General features: G+C 39.6%; 1 pseudogene across 1 annotated transcript; it reads left to right on the top strand.

Annotated features, from left to right (window-relative positions):
• The first annotated feature begins 8,473 nt into the window (after positions 1-8,473).
• On the top strand, positions 8,474-9,085 carry LOC311583700 (high mobility group protein B2-like; annotated as a pseudogene). Its single transcript has one exon. The product of its transcript is annotated as a high mobility group protein B2-like (transcript).
• The last annotated feature ends 8,596 nt before the right edge of the window (positions 9,086-17,681 follow it).

The raw sequence follows: 17,681 nt of genomic DNA, 5'->3' as shown, positions 1-17,681 counted from the left end.
AGCCTTCTCTTGTTTCTGTCCCCTTCCTTTGTTAGGGTTCCTGTGTATCTTAGTACACAGGATGATACATGGTACGGTGATTTCAGACAACATGTTCTCTTTGAATTGAATCAAGCTCTTACTAAAAAACAGATTATTTTTGTAGGTCTTATTTTAACTGGCATTTTTTTTTTACAGTAGTCATGCCTATAGCATTTGCAGCTACTCTTACAGTAAGGCTCCTCAAGAAGTGCAAACTGCCAAGTTAGGTAATGAGCTTGTTTATAATACCTCTATAGCTGGGCAACATAAGAATGTATAGATAAAAACACTAGAAGTTAAATGCTTTAGAAGCTGTAGTATTGCACCTAGAAGACAGAGTATACTCACTAATATAGACATGTAGACATAAAAAATAAACATCCACGTGTACGTGCACAAATATGCACATGTGTTCACATATGTTGGGGTGCGCTGTGAGAGAGTTGTACTATTACATTGTTAGCTCCGTACTGATAGAGCGCTGAGCACTAGCTGGATTTTGGTATTGTTATTATTATGGGTTATCACCTGCCTCAGTGTTTTGTAAACTTACACCTTCCTCACTCTTGATCAGCTTAATAAAGAGCTGACAACCAGTACTGAAACAGGAATGGAGGGAGGACTTATGGACAGAGAGTGGGACTCTGGGACGAGCATCAGATGGGGAGATTCACTAGGGGACACAGAGGCGAGTGAATGGACCAGAGTGGAGCGGAGAGGCAGGGCGGGCCACTAGGTGGGTCATAGGGGTAAGTTTAGAGCAGCTGGGAGACTGGGGGCGTCCAAGATAGTCCAGCAATACACACAGATATACAAATATACACACAAATAAATAAAATACAGTCATAGGGGAAGGGAGTAAGGGGAAAATGGGAGGGAGGGAGGAATGGGAGGATACAAGGGAGGGGATAACAATTGAGATGTAATATGAATAAATTAATAAAATATGTAAAAATAAATATACATGTATACTCATATAAATATACTTAAGTACAGATAAATATACACATGTACACACACACAATAAACATATACATGTACACACATAAATATACATGGCTACACACAAACATAGATTATACACTTGTGTACACATAAACACAAACCTGTATATGCACATAAACATATAAATAAACATATACATCAACACAGACAATAACATACACATACAACACACAAACCTACATATATAAACATGAATATACACATGCACACCTATGACTATATACATGTATAAACATGAATATATGTATATAAAGACATAAATATACACACATATATATACAAATAAATATACACATTAACAGACAATAACATACACATATAAACACATAAACTTCATATGTACACACATGAATACTCACATGTACACATATGCATATATACATGCACAAACATGGATATAGATATAAATACAGAAATAAGCATAAAAATGTATACACATACATAAACATACACATATACACATGTAAATATTTTTATATACACACAGGAGCCTATGCATTCACACTCATAAAAATACACATGTACAAACCAACATATAAACAAGTAGATATATACATATAAATACATACATGTCAAAATTGACACAAATATATACTTTCCTACAAAGGTGCATACATACATACATACATACATGTAAACATACATATGTACACAAATAAGTATGTACATCAATACACATGAATATAAATATACATTTGAGCATGCATAAACATAACCATTTACACAACATAAATATTACCATGAATGCACACAAGCAGATATATACATGTGTGCATACTCATAAATGTTTATGTGCATACACACTAACATACATACGTGCATGTATACACAGAACATACACATGTACCTACACATAGAAATATACAAATTTATACAGACATAAATATATGCATGTAAACATAAATATACATATGAACACAAACAAACATACACATGCATGTACATAAATATACACATGTATAAACATATATTTACACACACTTACACACAAATATTAATTTTCATATGGACTCTAAATGATTCTCTAAAGTTTAACCCCCAACCCTAACCCTGACATAAAACATTAACCCTAACACTAACTTTGTGTAACTCTAACCCTCAGCCTGAACTATAAAACCAGCCCTCTCACCCTAACCCTGACTCTGACCCAGACTCTACCATGTTCTGTATGTCTCTGAGGTTTTTTGAAGAAATCATCTATTTTACTTTATTTTCCTATAGAATCTCACCTATCTGTTACACCGAGGATGTATATTCTTGTGATAAGAATAGACTAGTAATTGATATGATCATCATTTGATCAACTAACAATTAACTTGTATAACTTATATACATATATATATATACATATATATATATAGTGTGTGTGAAGAATAATCTTAAATTTGAATTTTATACCAATGTATTAAAATTAAACTAATTTTGCACCTATATACAAAATTCTGTTCTAGTGAATTAAAAACAACCTTGTGAGTAACAATTAACTTGAGGAGTAGATTCATTAATCTACTTTTTGTCCTATCGTCTCTATATATTTCTATATTGCCCCTTTTTTCTTTTCAACCCCTATCTCCATACCTAAGAATGGAAGATAAAGGAAAAGAGAGACATCCTTGAGTCCAACCTTGTTTTCTTTCTAAATAAGACCAATAATAACTTGTAACCAATTCCCATGGAAAATAACCCTCCATAGCCCAAGAAAGCAACCAAAAACCTAACCTCCTCCTCCCTGTAAGGGAAATGGGGTGTGGTTCTCTTAAGGTTTCTTCTGGCTGATTTGGGAGGAATAATACCATTGTAGGGTCCCAAACAAAATTGGGGAAATAAAACAAACGATGAATAACATTTGCAGTCCAGTTTCTAAATGTTGAGAAATTCCAAGTTTAATTAGAGTCCTGTATGGGACAGTCTGAAATGCTGGACCAATTGGGACTGGAAGATTTCTTTGAATCTGTGCTAGGAGCTGTCCTGTTCTGACAAGGAACAGCAACTGAAGCACTTGGTGCTGGAACATGAAGGACGCAGGATGTCAGTGTCCAGTATGCTGAGAGGAATGCATCCTGTCAGGTCTGATCCAATGTCAGTGTCTTTCATTCTGTAAACATATAGTTTTTCACAAGCATTATACAGTCTTAAAATTATAAATGTATAAGGTGTGCATGATGCACAGAATAATGAAGGCTGGTTTTCTGCTTTTTGTATGAGCAGAAGAAAAGACATCTGTAAATCTTCATTCATGCCATATGAAGAATGGCATCTAATAATAATTCACAGGAGTTCTTTAGCCAGCAAGAAGCATTGTGTAAGCCTAGACATTCCTGTCTCAGTCAGTCTCAGAGCTATTCCTATGTACTAAGATTAGCATTATAAGTTACCTGCTTGTTCTGCAGTTTGAGTTCTTTGCATTCTAATTATATCCCCTTCCTCATCCCTTTCCAATTCCCCCTCCCTCCCTCATCCTCTCTTCCTCACTCCCCTAGTCCTTAGAAAGGGGAGCCCTCCTCCCCTAACATCTGACCTCAGCCTATCAAGTCTCATCTGTACTACCTGTAACCTCTTCTTCCTCTGTGGCCCAGCAAGGCTGCCCTGCCAGGGGGAAGTGATCAAAGTTGGGGGGCCAGAATCCATGTCAGAAGTAGTTCCTACTCTTTCCATACTGTGGGACTGTGCTACTACATCTGAGCAGAGGGGCTAGGTCCACATCATATATGGTCTTTGGTTGGTGCATCAGTCTCTGTATTGTAGTGTAGTTATCCAGAATTATGTGGCTAATATCTGCTTATGGGTGAGTATATAACATGCATGTCTTTCTGGGTCTGGGTTACCTAACCCAGGATGATCTGGTTCCATCCATTTGCCTGAAAATGTCATGATTTCTTAGTTTTTAATAGATAAGTAGTATTCCATAGTGTAAATGTGCCACTGTTTCTTTATCCGTTCTTCAGTTGAGGAACATCTAGGTTGTTTCCAGATTCTGGCTGTTATGAATAAAGCTGCTATGAACATAGTTGAGCAAATGTGCTTGTTGTATGGTGGAGCAGCTTTCGGGTATATGCCCAGGAGAGGTATGTCTTGAGGTAGAATTATGACCAATTTTCTGAGAAAGCTCTAGATTGATATTCAAAATGGTTGTAGAAGTTTGCACTTCTACCAATAATGGAGGAGTGTTACTCTTTCTCCACATCCTCCACATCCACATCAAATGTACTGTCATTTGAGTTTTTGATCTTAGTCATTCGGATAGGTGTAAGATGGAATCTCAGAGTCGTTTTGAGTTGCATTTCCCTGATAGCTAGGGATGTTGAGCATTTCTTTAAGTGTTTCTCAGCCATTCAATATTCCTCTGTTGAGAATTCTATTAAATTCTGAGCCCCATTTCTTAATTGGGTTATTTGGTTTGGTGGTATTTAGTTTCTTTTTTTTTTCAGGTTTTCTTTTTTTGTTTAATTTTATTTTTTTACATATACATTTATATTATTACACATATATACAATATATTACCTATAGTAAGAAGAACCATGACACAATCAGGAATTATACAAATGTTACATTTTTAGTGTTTTGGCTATTTGTATTTGACAGCCTTGAAGATGTCATCTTTCTATCTATCTCGGTGTGTCTAAATTTCTGGATGTAAATCAATCTCCATCACATATTGTCAGTATCAACTTAAAACACCTATCTAGACCTAAAAACATCTTAACCACTAAATAACTAAGCTTCATTGTAAAACTAAGCTACTTGGTCTTCAACTCCATCAGAGACTTGAGAAGGAATACACTCGATTACCTGAGTATGCCAGGAGTGCATGAAAAGATGAAAAGATGACAGAGACAATTTTCTACCTGGATAGTCACCCAAAACTCTCTATAAGAGACTCAGCCTTCTGGCCCAATATATCCGATAGACACATTTGTGAGGCAGGAACTATTGGGGACTTGCTTACCCTGTCTTGGCAGAGTTTGGCCATCGACTCTGCCTGCATCCATGGTTGCCTTTTTTTTTTTAGGCAGAATTCTGTCTGTGGTAGAAATGAGGACCTTTTCCCCAGTGGCTAGTTTGCCACATTTGAAGCCATCTCCATAAAGAGGTTCTTTGATGCTCATCCTCCTCCTTGAGGTAGGCTGGGTGTTGCCAGGAGTTAACCTGTCTCATTGCCAATGAATCTTTAAAGTAATAAAAGCAGTTTTAAATGCCATATTCTGCATGTCTCTGTGGTTTTTGAAGACCTTGTCTACCTATCCTTCCTTATCTTTCTATAGAGTCATATCTATCTGCTGCACCTAAGAAGTATATTTTTGTGATAAGAGTAGACTAGCAATTGACAAGACTATGATTTAATCTACTAACATTTAATGTGTATAACTTATTTCTCCTAAACAGTTTGTTATAGCACTTTCAGAGCATTGGAAGTAAATCTTGTATTATAATTGAGTTATATGGGTACAATACAATTTCTCACAAACATTATACAGTCCTAAAATTATAAGTGTATAAAGTGATGCACAGAACAATTAAGGCTGAATTTCTGCTCTTTGTATGAGCAGGAAAAGAAGACATCTGTACATCTTCATTCATGCCATATGAAGAATGGCATCTAATAGTAAGTCATAGGGGTTCTGTAGCCAACAAGAAGCATTGTCTATGCCTAGACACTCATGTCTTAGCCAGCCTCAGAACTAGTCCTATATGGTGGGATTGTAGCCCCCTCCCTCATTCCCTCCTGATCCTCCCTCCCTCATCCTCTCTCCCTCCTTCCCTTAGTACTCAGAGAGGGGAGCCCTCTTCCCCTAATATTTGACCTCAACCTATCAAGTCTCATCTGTACTAGCTGTAACCTCTTCCTCTGTAGCCTGGCAAGGCCGTCTTGCCAGTGGGAAGTGATCTAATTTCGGTGGCCAGAGTGCATATCTGAAGTAGTCCCTACTCTCCACATGTGGGATCCACAAGGAGACTGTGCTACTACACCTGAGCAGAGGGTTTAGATCTACACCATACATGGTCCTTGGTTGATGTTTCCGACTCTGTTTTGTAGTGTAGTTATGCTGTATTATGTGTTTAACGTCCCATTATGGGTGTTTAATTTCTTAAGTTCTTTTTATATGTTGCATATTAGCTCTTTGCCAGATGTAGAGTTGGTGAAGATCTTTTCCCAGTCTGTAGGCTGTCATTTTGTTCTGTTGACAGTGTCCTTTGCCTTACAGAAGCTTTTCATTTTCATGAGGTCCCATTTATTAATTGTTGATCTTTGGGCCTGGGCTGTTGATGTTCTGTTCAGGAAGTTATCTCCTGTGCCAATGAGTTCCAGGCTCTTCCCCACTTTTTCTTCTAACAGATTTAGTGTGTCTGGTTTTATGTTGAGGTCTTTAATTCATTTGGGTGTCAGTTTTGTGCAGGTGATAGATATGAATCTATTTACATTTTTCAACATGTAGCCATCCAGTTAGACCAGCACTATTTGTTGAAAGTGCTATCTTTTTTGCATTGATTGTATATAGGTGTGTGGGTTTATTTCTGGGTCTTTTATTTGATTCCATTGATCAACCAGCCTATTTCTATGCCAGTACCATGTAGAGAGAGATCTGAGTCCCAATCTGCTCACTGGTGGCTCACATGTGGTTGTGGCCTGCACAGGTCTCTGCTCAGTCTGTCTGATCTGTGTTCTAGCTGTGTCAGATGGGTGGAGGAGATCCGTGCCCGAAGCTGCTCACAGGACAGTAGTTAGTGCGGATTGTGGCCAGTGCCTGGATTCAGCTCTGCCTGTATGCTCTGTGTCACAGATGGGCCAATCGGGTAAGTGGCTCGGTCACTGAGAGAGATTGGAGCCCAAAGCTGCACAGGTGCTCCACAGGCGTTTTCAAGATGGTAGGGCTCTGGCTATCTGTTCTGTGACCCAGATGGGCTAGGCCAGTAAGCAGCTGGGGTGCTGAGGGAGATCAGAGCTCAAAAGCTGTTTGTGTGCCCCACACTCTTTCTCTGGATGGCAGCTGATGTGGATTCTGACTGGTGTCGGGACTCACCTCTGCTTGTCTGCTCTGTGTCCCAGATCCATTAAGCATCAGATGGGCAGAGAGAGCCCAAAGCTACATGGGTGTCTCACGGTCTTTCTCAAGATGGCGGGGTGGCCTGTCCCCCAGGACTTTTGTGCGGGTTAGCTGGGTGGCCAGGGGTCAGACCAACCCATGCTCCACACAATGTGCTTTCCTTTTATCTGGGAATCAGCAGCACTGGTGTTTTGTAGCTTTCAGTTTGGTCTTCAGGTCGCTGTGCAGTCCTGGTTGTCCTGGTGATTGGAAGTGGTGTGTGATCAGCACTGCCATCTTAGATCGATTCTTTAAAATCTTAAAACAAACATGAGCTGTTCTTCAAACAATCTCTTCTTCAGTGGTTTCCTTATACCTTTTTGAAGATCCTTGTCTAACTGTAGTTTTCTCAAAATGTTATCACTTAGAAGAAAAACAGTTTCAGTTTCCAGTTGTTACGACAATAGGTTTTCTCAGATAGACACTTTATAGCTAAAATGAAAGCTATTGGACTACGCGCCTGTGCATCGAGCATGAGGGTCGTAGAGTACTAGAGTTCTATGGGTCCCAGCAAATGGGTTCTGTGGTCTAGCATCCCCAAGATTGCTGTCTGTGACTGTGAGCCCAAGTCTACAAGGACAGGCGCTGCTGAGCCGGCCTGGCCTGGTTGGTGCTGCTTTGAAGCCCATGCTGCCAGGGTCTGGGGGACTCGAAGCCCCTTCCTATAGTGCGGTGACTGGACTCATGTTCTGCTCAGGTCTCTGCAGCGCCCAGGCGCTGAAGCATGGCAGCCCTCCCTTCCAGAGGCTTGCTCATGGCTACTCGTGACTACTACCTGCGACACCTAGGCTCCTCCTCTAGCAATAGCTCCTGTGGAAGTACGGAGGACTGAGGGATACTGTGCCCCACTCCTGGGTCTCCTCTAGGCCGACCCCAGCCACTGATGGGCCAGCTTCCTCCCATTCACGGCCACAGTGTTGGAATCTGCTGAGCACTCTGCAGAATCCCTTTATGCCCCCAGATATCCTATCATTGGTGACCTGGCTCCCGAAAGCAGGAAGAAGCAACCAGTCAATCATCCTGGCCTGGCTAATACCAGCCCCCCTGTGCTGATCTGGTAGAATCACCAGCCAGCACAAGCTTCAGTGGAGCTAACCCAGAGTCCCATCCACCCAACCCACCCTACCTGTAAACTAGGAAGATACCAGTAAGAGCTGGAGAGAGCTCCCTCTTAGTTCACAACACTTGAGTTTTCCTGACCCCATAACTGTGCCTTACACCAAGAAGAAAACAAACTTCCAGCAGCTATCCTCAAAAAAACAAAACAAGAAACCAGTTCTCATCAGAGCTCGGGGAAGGAAGTGTCTCTGTCAGGCTTTGAGGGAAGCCCTTGCACCAGCAGGCAGACACTGGGTGCCGTCAGCATGGGCAAAGGAGACCCCAACAAGCCGTGGGGCAAAATGTCCTCCTATGCCTTCTTCGTGCAGACCTGCACCCCGACTCCTCGGTCAACTTCCCTGAGTTCTCGAAGAAAAAACCCTCTGAGAGATGGAAGACCATGTCTGCAAAGGAAAAGCCGAAGTTTGAAGATTTGGCCAAGACGACAAAGCTCGATATGACGGGGAGATGAAGAGTTACGTTCCTCCCAAAGGGCCTAAGAAAGGGAAGAAAAAAAGATCCCAATGCTCTAAAACGACCACCGTTTGCCTTTTTCCTGTTTTGCTCTTAACATCGCCCAAAGATCAAAAGTGAACACCCGCGCCTGTCTATTAGAGATACTGCAAGGAAACTGGGTGAGACGTGCTCTGAACAATCTGCCAAAGATAAACAACTCTATGAGCGGAAAGCAGCTAAACTAAAGGAGAAGTAGGAAAAGGACATTGTTGCACACCGCGCCAAGGGCAAAAATGAAGCTGGAAAGAAGGGGCCCGGTAAGGCCACAAGGCTCAAAGAAGAATGAACCAGAAGATGAGGAAGAGGAGGAAGAAGAAGATGAAGACGAAGATGAGGAGGAGGAAGATGAAGATGAAGAATAGATGGCTGTTCTAAAATGTGTGAAGTGTATGTGCTCAGGCAACTCTTTTGCTAAGAATGTGAAATTGAAGTGCAGCGCAACATTAGCGTCACTATAAAAACTATACAGATTTTTGTATAGCTGATGAGATTCTTTGTAGAAAAAGTACTTTTAAAAAAAGAGTTTGTGGCTTTTTCAGGGGCTACAACAGTTAGATTTAAAGCTTTTGATGTTGAATGTTCCTAAATATTTAACGGTTTCTTTAATTTCTTATGGTAGCAAAAAACCAAAAAACAACAGAATAAAACAAACAAACAACAACAACAAACTAAATAGGAATTTGTACTACAAGGAAATTTTTTTAGGATGTTGCTTTTAAAAAAATTGTAATAAAATAATGTATATTAAAAACAAAACAAAAACCCAAACTCCCAAAACAAACAAACAAAACCAACCAACCAACCAATGAACCAACCAAACAACTGATGTTCCTCATGAACACCACTTGTCCACCTAGTCTTTTTAGCATACCTGCTAGCAAGACATGAAGACACATATTCATTGTAATTCAGTCTATGATTCTTAATTGTTCGTTTTCACATTTTATATTTAATCTTTCTTTCTTTCTTTCTTTCTTTTTTTTTTTAGGAAAATCTCTGAAGATCACCTCTATCTAGCATGATATTAAGACCAACATAAATTGCGGAACATGACAAAACACATTTTCTAAATGTGGGAAGGCAATGATAATTTTATCTTGAAAACTGATGATTTATTAAATTCTACAGAGTTTCAAATAAATGTCATGTTTTGAAAAAAGAATCAGAGGAAGGATAGCAGGTTACCGAGAAGAGACTTGATACATGATGAGCATATACAGGGGGAGGTAATCCCCCTTAGGAACAGTCATAGGGGAGGGGAGTAAGGGGGAAATGGAAGGGAGGGAAGAATGGAAGGATACAAGGGATGGGATTGAGATGTAACAAGAATAAATTAATAAAAAAATTTAAAAAAGCAACAAGGAGGAAAATAAAGAGCACATCTTTCAACAACAACAACAAAAAGAATCAAATAATCTATTTTTCATGCTCAAATCTTTTTATTTTATTTTGTGAGGTTTGCAATGAAACCAAAACACAGAAATGCACCTCTAAATTTTGGTCTACACTGCCAATAATCAAAGCAGAATGCACATGAGGAAATCAATTTAGAGGACTGGATAAACGTGTGTGTGTGTGTGTGTTCTTTATAACTATTTATTAAGCTGTTCATGTCAATAAAGAATGGTTGTGCTTGTGTTGCCCCAAGTCTTTGTCTGTCTTTCTTTCTTTCTTTCTTTCTTTCTTTCTTTCTTTCTTTTTGGTTTTTCAAGACAGGGTTTCTCTGTGTATAGCCTTGGCTGTCCTGGACTCACCTTGCAGACCAGGCTGGCCTCAAACTCACAGCGATCTGCCTGCCTCTGCCTCCCGAGTGCTGGGATTACAGGCATGTGCCACCATGCCTGGCCCTTCCTTAAGTCTTATCCTCTCCTCTAGAAGTGAAGCCCTCCCCACAACTGGAGAGCAACAGTAAATTGAAGAGAAAGGTTCTTTTTCAGCTTTTTAAAAGTAGATTTCACAATATATTTCTTAGAAATATTGAACTGGAGGTATCGATTTGATAGCACAGAAGCATGAAGACCAAGCCACAGTGCAGATTATCATTTAGGCATTTTTCTTTTTGCTAAGGATAAAACTCTCAATATGGTATAACACTGTATCTAAGAGTTTCTTAATGGCAGTTATTCTTGATTTGGAATAAAATCAGCACTAAAGTTGCCAGCTTAACCCATTGGAAGATGATGAAAATGCATTATTTTTTCCTTATTTCCCTGCTCCCATTCATCTTCATATCGATGAACACATCCAAGTTTCCAGGCATTGTTCTAAATATATCGTATATGGTACCTCACATTCCCAATATTACTACAGTAGAAATAGTTTTATTCCCATTTTACTGATGTTTGACTGATGTGCAAATAGATAAAATATTTACACATTCTAGTTCAATCCATGCAGTTTCACTCCAGAATTCACCTGTGGTTCTGAGTGTGGGTATGTAGACATGATGAATGTGTCTTTGTTCCCACTCAGTTTTTGTGAGATGTGTGATATGGGTGCCAGCAATACAAATAGGGCACTCAGCAAAAGCAGCGTATTTTCGTAACTGGAGCCATCTCTCCAACTCCCAGATCTCATCTCTTTATCATTGCTCTGTCTCACTTTCTTAGAAATAACTGGTAGAGGCAGTTAAACCTAGTGCTTCATGCACGGTAGCCAAGAACCCTTACAGTGTTTTACTTGCCTTTTGATTACTATGATAAGACACAGTGGCAAAGGTAATTTATAAAGGGAAGCATTTACTTTGGGGGTTATGGTTTCAGAAGGTTAGAATCCATAACCATTATGGTGGGGGCCATGGCAGCAGGCAAGCAGGAGAGTGCATCTGACATAGACCAACAGGTTGTCTTCAGTGACAGAGTCCCAAGTGAATGACTGGGTCTGAGCAGATAGATGTGCTGGATGCTTTTATGTCAACTCGACACAAGCTAAAGTCAGCCGAGAGGAGGGAGTCTCAATTGAGAATATGACTTTAAGAGATTAGACTATATACAAGCCTGTAGGGCATTTTCATAGCTAGTGATTTATTGTTGAGGGTCTAGCCCACTGCGGGTGGTACTATCCCTGGACCGGTGGTTCTGGGTTGAGGGAATGCCAAATCCACGACTGGTCTAAGTTGAGACTCACCCCATGGGAGAGAGGGCCAACCCAGTCACTATTAATGATACTCCGCTCTGTTTGAAGACAGGAGCCTAGCATAACTGCCTTCTGGAAATGGATGCAGAGACCCACAGCCAAACAGTAGGTGGAGCTCTGGAGTTCTGTGGAAGAATGAGAGGAAGTGGGGGCAAAGGGAGGGAGGGGACTTAAGGGTGGGACTGAGGGGAGAGGAGGTAGGGGTTTGGGATTGGTCTGGAAAGAGATTAAATAAACAACTAAATGAAAAAAAAAACGAGGGTGATGTGCATCAGAAGCGGCAGATGACTTAACATTATTTAATGAAAAGGGAAGAAAAGGGAGAAATGGGGGAAAATGAATAATGAAAGGGAAAGAAAAAAAATCCTTGTATGTGATGGCGCAGAGAAACTACCAAACAAAACCTCTCTGAGGGTAGAAAGATTTACTGGAGGCCAAACTGCCAGAGCCAACTCTCAGGGGGCAGTGAGAAGAGCAAAATGATGGGAAAGCACACAGATTTATTTATTTATTAAATTTTAATTTATTATAATTCATTCACATCACCTCCTGATTGTTATCCCCTCACTCTTCCCATTCCCACCCTCCCTCCCTCCCCTGCCCTATTCTCCTCCCCTAGACATCTGACAGGGCCTCCCCTCCCCCACCTTTGACCATCGCATATCAGGTATCACCAGGATAGCATGCATCCCCTTCCTCTGTGTGTCTATAACGCCGCCCCACCAAGGGAAAGTGATCAAATCATGGGCACCAGAGTTCATATTAGAGGCAGTTCTCAACCCCGCCCCCCATCCCCACCCCTTGACTCGGAGAATGAGCCATTCATTGGCTACATCTGAACAGGGTCTAGGTTCTCTGCCTGCATTGTTCTTGGTTGGCGCATCAGTTTGCGCAGGTCCCTCTGGGTCCAGATCCACAGGCCTTGATGGTCTGTCTATGGAGCTCCTGACCCTTCCAGGTCCTTCTGTCCCCCTATTTTTCCATATAACTCTCAGCACTCCACCCAGAGTCCAGCTGCAAGTCCCAGCATCTGTCCCAATCCCCCGCTGAATGAAGTCTCTCAGAGGACGTCTATGCTGGCCTAATATCCTTTTATAAGTGAGTATATACCGTGTGTATCTTTCAGGGTCTGGGTTACCTCACTAAGGATGATCATTTCTAGTTCCATCCATTTGCCTGCAATTTTCATGATTTCCTTGTTTTTATTTTTAATTTAATTTTAATTTTTTTTGGTTTTTTGGTTTTTCAAGACAAGGTCTCTCTGTTAGCCTTGGCTGTCCTGGACTTGCTTTGTAGACCAGGCTGGCCTTGAACTCACAGCGATCTGCCTGCCTCTGCCTCCCGAGTGCTGAGATTAAAGGCGAGCGCCACTACGCCCAGTGATTTCCTTGTTTTTAAATGGCTGAATAGTATTCCATTGTGTAAATGTACCACAGTTTCTTTATCCATTCTTTGACTGAGGGACATCTAGGTTGTTTCCAGATGTTGGCTATTATGAAGAAGGCTGCTACGAACATAGTTGAGTAAATGTGCTGGTTGTATGGTGGAACATCTTTTGGGTATATGCCCTGGAGTGGTAAAGCTGGGTTTTGAAGTAGCACTATTTCCAGTTTCCTGAGAAAGCATCAGATTGATTTCCAAAGTGGTTGTACAAGTTTGCACTCCCACCAACAGTGCAGGAGTGTTCCCCTTTCTCCACATCCTTGCCAGCATGTGCCATCACTTGAGTTTTTGATCTTAGCCATTCTGATGGGAGTAAAATAGAATCTCAGAGTAGTTTTGATTTGCATTTCCCTGGTAACTAAGGGCTTTGAGCATTTCTTTAAGTGTTTCTTGCCATTCATTATTCCTCTGTTGAGAATTCTCTGTTTATCTCTGTACCCCTTTTTTAAATTGGATAATTTAGTTTGGTGGTACTTAATTTCTTGAGTTCTTTATATATTTTGGATATTGCCTTATGTCAGATGTAGTGTTGTTGAAGATCTTTCCCAGTCTGTAGGTTGTTGTTTTGTTTTGTTGACAGTGTCCTTTGCCTTACAGAAACTTTTTAGTTTCATGAGGTCTCATTTATTGATTGTTGATGTTAGGGCCTGGGCTGTTGGTGTTCTATTCAAGAAGTTGTCTCCTGTGTGCATTTCTTTATGAAAGCACTTAGTGCTATGAGCTCTTCTCCTAACACTACTTTCATTTTGTCCCATGAGTTTGAGTATATTGTGCATTCACTTTCACTGAATTCTAGAAAGTCTGTCATTTCTGTCTTTCTTTCTTCCCTGACCCATTAATCATTGAGTAGAGAATTACTAAGTTTACATGAATTTGTAGGCTTTCTGTTGTATGTATTGTTGTTGAAGTCCAGTTTTAATCTATGGTGTCTTGTAAGACACCAGGAGTTATTTCAATTTTCTTTAATCTGTTGAGGCTCACTTTGACAGATGACATGGTCAGTTTTGAAGAAAGTTCCATGAGATTCTGAGAAGAAGGTTTCTTTTGGATGGAATATTCTTTAGATATCCATTAGGTCCATTTGATTCATAATGTTGGTTAGTTTCATTATTTCTGTGTTTAGTTTCTGTCTTGACCTGTTCATTGGTAAGAGGAGAGTGGGGATATTGAAGTCTTCCACTATTAATGTGTGAAGTTTGGTGTACGATTAAAACTTTAGTACTATTTCTTTTATGAATGTGGATGCACTTACATATGGGGCACAGTTGTTCAAAATTGAGACATCATCTTGATGGATTATCCTTTGATGTATATGAAGTATCCTTCTTATCTCTTCTGATTAATTTTGGCTGAAAGTCTATTTTTTTTTAGATATGACTTTTCCAGCTTGATTATTGAGTCATTTTCTTGGAAAAATTTTTCCAGCCCTTTACTCTGAGGTAGTATCTATTTTTGCAGCTGAGGTATGTTTCTTGTATGCAGCAGATTGATGGATCCTGCTTTCTTACCCATTCTGTTAGCCCATGTCTTTTTATTAGGGAAATGAATCCATTGATGTTGAGAGATATTAATGACCAATGACTATTAATTCCTGTGTTTTTGATGTTGGTGGTGCTAATGTATGTGCTTGTGTATTCTTCCCTTTTTTGTTTTTGCTGATGTAGAATTATTTATTTCCTGTGTTTTCTTGCATGTAGTTAACTCCTTGAGTTGGAGTTTTCCTTCTAGTATTTTCTGTAGGGCTTGCTTTGTGGATAGATATTATTTAAATCAAATTTTGTTTTAAAATATCTTATCTTCTTCATCTATGTTGATTGAGAGGTCTACTAGATACAGTAGTCTGGGTTAGCATTGTGGTCTCTTAGGGCTACAAGAAATATTTGCAGTCCCTTTTAGCTTTTAGAGTCTCTGTTGAGAAGTTGGATGTAATCTTGATAGGTTTGCCTTTGTATGTTACTTGGCCTTTTCCCCTCATAGGTTTTAATATTCTTTCTTTGTTCTGTAGATTTAGTATTTTGATTATTATGTGGCAGAAGGATTTTCTTTCCTGCTCCAATCTAAGTGGTGTTTTGTAAGCATCCTGTTTGTTTAGAGGTGTTTCTTTTTTTTTAGGTTAGGGATGTTTTCTTCTTCTGATTTTGTTGAAGATAGTTTCTGGGCCTTGGAGAGGAGACTCTTTACTTTCTTTTATTCCTATTATTCTTAGATTAGGTCTTTTAATAGTATCCTAGATTTCCTGGATGTTTTGTGTCAGGAAGCTTTTCGATTTAACGTTTTCTTTGACTGATGTATCATTTTCTTCTATCATATCGTCTACATCTACGATTCGCTTTTTCATCTCTCGGGTTCTGTTGGCGATGCTGTGTCTGTTGCTCCTGTTCTCTTTCCTAGGCTTTGTATCTCCACAATTCCTTCAGTTTGTGTTTTCTTTATTGCTTCTCCTTCTATTTTCATGTCTTAGACAGTTTTGTTCACTTCCTTCACCTGTCCAGTTATGTTTTTCTGTATTTCTTTAAGGGATTTATTCATTTTCTCTTTAAAGGCCTCTGTAATCTTTATAAGATTGGATTTAAGTTCATTTTCTTGAGCTTTGGTTGCGTTAGGATATCCAGTGCTTATTGAAGTCAGATAGCTGCACTCTGAAGGCGCTATATCATGCTAGCTCTTGGTGATTGTGTTCTTTCAATGTCTTCTTCCTGAGAGAACCATTATTGAGAAGCTGGGCCTAGACTGGATGTTTCTGGTGTATCAGGCAGCCACTGGGCAGCCTCTGCTGGATGTTCCCAATGTAGCAGGCCTAAGTGTTCCTGGAGTAGCCGGCTAAGTGAATGCCAGTGGAAGCTGGATGGTCCTGGGGTAGTAGGTGTGGTGATGGGGGTAGAATGGTGGCCTGGCAGGGGAACTGCTCACAGCTCAGGGTACCTGAGCATGTTCCAGGGAACCCCGGGTGACATGGGACTTGGGAAAGGAGGGTATAATCTGGGTGTTCCTGGAGTATCAGACTTAGTGAATGGGGCCAGGCATGGAGGTCAGGGGACAGCAAACCACTCAGTGCAACTGAACAAGGGGGCATTGCCCTCTTTTTGGAGCACATCAGTTTAGGTGAAAAGATTGTGATTTCAAGGCTTATTTTGCCTTTGAAAGATGTGGAAAACATTTTAAGTTCTATAAAAGGTAGAAAACAATTTTACAACAGTATTTTTAAAAATTCCAAGCTAATAATCAAGCAAGATAACATTATTTTACAATGATTTTTTTCTCTTAATTTGTATCCAAAGACTTTCTTCCTGTATAGGAAGTTTAAAAAAAAAAAAAACGAAGCAAATTTGTCCCTGTATGTTGTTTGAGTTGCTTTGGAAACAACTGTGGCTACTGAGAATTTTATTTATAGGGAATGATAGCATCTCTCAATATAGTGATGATCAGTTATCAAAAAAGAGAAGCAAGGCAGAAAAATGAATTTTGTTTAATGTCCTGGGAAAGGAATGAGGCTTAGATTGTAAAATTCAGTTTTAGAAAGAGAAGATGATAGTTGTCCTGGGGCTGCACTTTTGATGCAATCTTGCTTAGCAAATTCAACTGGAGAGCTGTTGAAAAGTCTTCAAGGATCTTCTTTTGAAACACCCAGTGGGAACAGTGTATGTACAAAGCTTTACTTCAACATTGCAACTGCATAGAATGCATAACAATAACAGATTTTGAGAATCTGAAAAAACTTGTTGACTATTAGATATTAGGTTTCCTCTCTTAAGAAAATGTATATACTTATTTAAGAATTATTATGCAGCTATAATAATGAATATATGCATATCTATGTTAATTTATCCTTAACAAATATTATAACACATAAATGATCACAGAGAAAGAGAAATGAGCAGGTAACTAGTTTATGTATCCCACATGGAACAAAATAGTGCCAGAATTCCAACTAGATGAGTTGAAACAAGGTCTAACTCTTCTATGTTCAAAAGGAGTCAGATGTTGCCTTGACAAAAAGAAATGTTTATTATATTTTTCCTGTCCTATCATGAATGGACAACTGGTCAACCACATCTTCTCCAAGAGGAAAGCAGTTGTTTAGCAAGAGTGATTAGGCTTCCTCTGTAAATATTTTGGTAGTAAATGATTTATTTTGCAGGCTATGTGATCTAAACCATGTGTAGGCATGCATGCAGATACAGTGGGAAAGCTGTCAAAGGTAGCTGATCGTACAGAATTGTGGCTTTGTAAACTTTATTTTTGAAGATGAAACTTAAATGTTAAATACTGTTCATAAAAATCCTATTCTTTGGATTTCTCCTTTTGAAGGTAAACATAGCCACACAGGTAAATGCAAAATAAATAAATATATAAATAAATAAATGCAAAATAAATAAATAA

This window comes from Acomys minous, assembly GCF_964271855.1.
Source record: "Acomys minous genome assembly, chromosome: 2".
Lineage (NCBI taxonomy): Eukaryota > Metazoa > Chordata > Mammalia > Rodentia > Muridae > Acomys > Acomys minous.
Note: the sequence above shows the minus strand (reverse complement) of the source record. Positions and strands in the feature narration are given on the sequence as shown.